The sequence below is a fragment of the Triturus cristatus genome, chromosome 4_1 (assembly GCF_964204655.1).
Source record: "Triturus cristatus chromosome 4_1, aTriCri1.1, whole genome shotgun sequence".
Taxonomy (NCBI): Eukaryota; Metazoa; Chordata; class Amphibia; order Caudata; family Salamandridae; genus Triturus; species Triturus cristatus.
In genome coordinates, this window is record NC_140585.1 from 155,223,933 (window position 1) to 155,227,194 (window position 3,262).

General features: G+C 43.9%; 1 long non-coding RNA gene across 1 annotated transcript; it reads right to left on the minus strand.

Annotated features, from left to right (window-relative positions):
* Positions 1 to 2,083: 2,083 nt before the first annotated feature.
* LOC146853748 (uncharacterized) lies at positions 2,084 to 2,909 on the minus strand. The gene is made up of 3 exons (XR_014980719.1): positions 2,839 to 2,909; positions 2,571 to 2,748; positions 2,084 to 2,305 (listed from the first exon to the last, which is right to left on the minus strand). It is a non-coding gene; the product is annotated as an uncharacterized LOC146853748 (long non-coding RNA).
* Positions 2,910 to 3,262: the final 353 nt, after the last annotated feature.

The window sequence follows — 3,262 nt, forward strand, 5'->3', positions numbered from 1 at the left end:
TACGTTAGACAATGGAAGGCAGGAGGAATTGGGGTAGGGACATGGACTCGGATAACAGAGGACAGGAGGGACATGGAGAGGTGTACCAAACTGACCCTACAGGGCAGGCATCAGGGTTTGCAGCAGCACAATACACCATACAGGGCATGCGGGACAGGAGTGCAGCACAACAATCCATAGAAAGCAATAGGGAGGGGACAGGACCATGCACATGGACAACAGAGAACAGAGGGGAAAGAGGCAATGGTAGCTAGCTGACCATAATGGACAGACAGGAGAGAAAGCTGCAGCATAACAGACCATAAAGGGCAGGAGGGACGGATCAGGGGCATTACAATGGAACAGACAAGCCTGGAGGGAGGGAATAGGGGTCTGCACATGGAAACAGAGGGCTGGGGGAAAGGGGGCAGGACAGGAGCAGCAAGATGACCATGGAGGTCAGGCAGGATGGGCACTAGAAACAAGACATACCATGGAGAGCAACAGTGAGACTATGATAACATACACACAGACCATGGAGGGAAGGTGGGAGGGGGTCTTGGGCACCTATCTGACCACACAGGGAAGGTGGGAGGGGCCGTGGCAGCACAGAAGACCATGCATGGCAAGTGGCAGGGTTAGTGGCAGCACAATGGCTATGATGGGCAAGAAGGAGGGTGCAGGGGCATGCACAAAGGACCGTGGAGGATAGAAGGGAGGGTCAGGAACTGGGCACAGACAAGAGAGTTCAGGGGAAGGGGCCTCACAACAGACCGCGCGGGGCAGGCAGGAGGAGCAGTTGCAGCACAACAGACCAGGGAGGGCAGAAGGGTGTGGCAGTAAAATTGACCATGGAGGACAGGAGGAAGGGGATAGGGGCATGGCATGTGGACAGGCAGGGTGGAGGTGGCAGGGACAGGTTACAGTCATCTGACAATGCTAGGTAGGTGGGAGGGGAGTGGCAGCTCAACAGAACACTCAGAGTAGATAGGAGTGGCAGGTCCATGGAACATGGTGGGCAAAACGGATGTAGCAGGGGAATGCACAAAGACATCGGAGGGCAGGGGGGAGGAGAATAGGGGCAGCAACTAAGCACAGAGGCTAAGAAGGAGGTCAATGATGGGGCATAGAATTGGGCAATGGAGGGCAGGAGGAGTGGACTGGTACATCATGCTAAATGGAGGGAAGTGGCAGCACATCAGACCATGCATGGCAGGAGGGAGGAGGCTAGTCTATGGATTCAGACAACAGAGAATAGGGAGGAGGTAACTGTTCAGAGAAGGTGGGTATTAGGAACTTTATTGTTTTTAAAATGTGTGTCTGTGCGAACTACTTAAAATATGAACAAGTATGCAGCATAATCTCACTTTTATTCAGGAACAAGAGGACGTTTGTGACTGTGACTCCGGTCTCACTTGGCAGAAACACCCCCTGACCCTCCACCCCATCGCAAAATGTAATGCCCGTGAAAAAGGTAGGTGAACGCAGTGTTATATATAACATAGTCCTGAGAGCACAATTGAAAATGAAAACTAGATATACTGTATGTTATGAACTATGCACCAAAAAGTGTGATATAAGATGAATGAACCGGGGCGTGGAATATAATATGCAATACATTGTGCGCAATGACAGATTCATTGGAGAGCGCGAGATAGCACAGGACATAGCGCTTGCTATGCGATATGCACCTTGGAGTGTAATATGCACAGGGCAGTGTTGTGTAACCTAACTAGTCTCTAAAGTTGTAATATAAAATATGTGCTGGGGAGTGTAACGTTGCATATGCACTCTGACAAAGATATGGATCCCAGATTGTAATATGTATGGCATAGCACTGTGCGTTATAACATATTGTTATAAGGAAACAATGGCTCATGTGGATTAATAATCAGATATATAATATATAAAGCACAATGGCAGTACTAAGGGTTAAAGGTGACGTCAGAAAGAAAAGTTGACCATACACATTAGAAATTTGGTAAAAAACATTATTCTTTGTATTTATAATGAAAAAGTTTTTTTGAGCAATATTATAATACACATTCAAAACAAAATGACAGTTTTTAATAAACAATTCTGAAAGGTGTCCCAGTGAAAAAAAGTGATTAAACCTAAACTAAACAAGTGACATTGAGGTGCAACATAAGAGACAGGTTTCAATTATTATTCAATATAGAGGCGATCATAAAGAATAGTACAATATACTTATCAACACTTATACATCGTAGGTGTCGAATAACGATTCGCCTCTTATTTTCGTCAATGGCGTTTCAACCCTATTTGAAATAGAGGGTCTCTTCAGGACAATCTAATATAGGGACACCTAAAAGTAAAATAATAAAAATAATGCCATCAGTATGGAGTACTTTTTAGAGAAGACGGAAGTAAGCGACTATTATTAAGCCTTTATACCTGTACGGTGGTAATGCTGCCTAATGTGTGAAAATAGTGTCACAGTGTTAGATGTGAAAGAAATAACTCACAGGGTACCCAGCCGGGTGCTGTGAATGTAAAGTTTGAGTATCATCAATAATCAGGATAAATTATAAATATGCACAGTATTACTAGTGTAAGTAATCATCACTTACCCCTGTGATGGTTGCCTCAGGAAAAACAACTGCCAAATCGTTGTTTATCTTATGCTTGCATCATACTCAGTGCTGTCTAAGCGTAAAACCAATATGGTAGCGGAAAGGCTAAGGGATTTAGCAAAAATAATAAGCGAGCCGCGTATTAGCTCTCGCTGACCTCGAGGGTTCCGATAAACTGTAATAAAATTAAAAAGAAAGCCTTATGAAAAGGTTTTCCATATGTCTCTCACAAACGGTGTAAAAAGTTAGAGGGAGACATTCTTACCTCTCTCGAAGCCGTTACAATGTATAAATGTTCCGCGTTATGCTACAGCAGAGGAACGTCTTTCACTCCGTATGATACAATCGCAGTGATTGGTGAAAGGAAGTCAGTATTTAAAGATGGTTGGACGCAGAGCAGCGAATCAGAAGGCCGCATTTACAAGGAAAAATTCCGGGGAAAGCGTATATGTTGCTAAGCAACTTAACGATTTTCGGTCAGATGCAAGCAAGAAAAAAATGTGGGCAAGTGATTGTCAATAAAGTTACAACAACTTTGTAACTTATTATATAAATATTCCTTCTCGATATACGGTGACACATTGATATTATTTAAGAGAACATGTAATCGGCCCTATCTTTAAAACGGGGGAATAAAGAAATAAAGCATGCTACGAACGAAATTTAAAGACAGGTTCCAATGGTGTTAT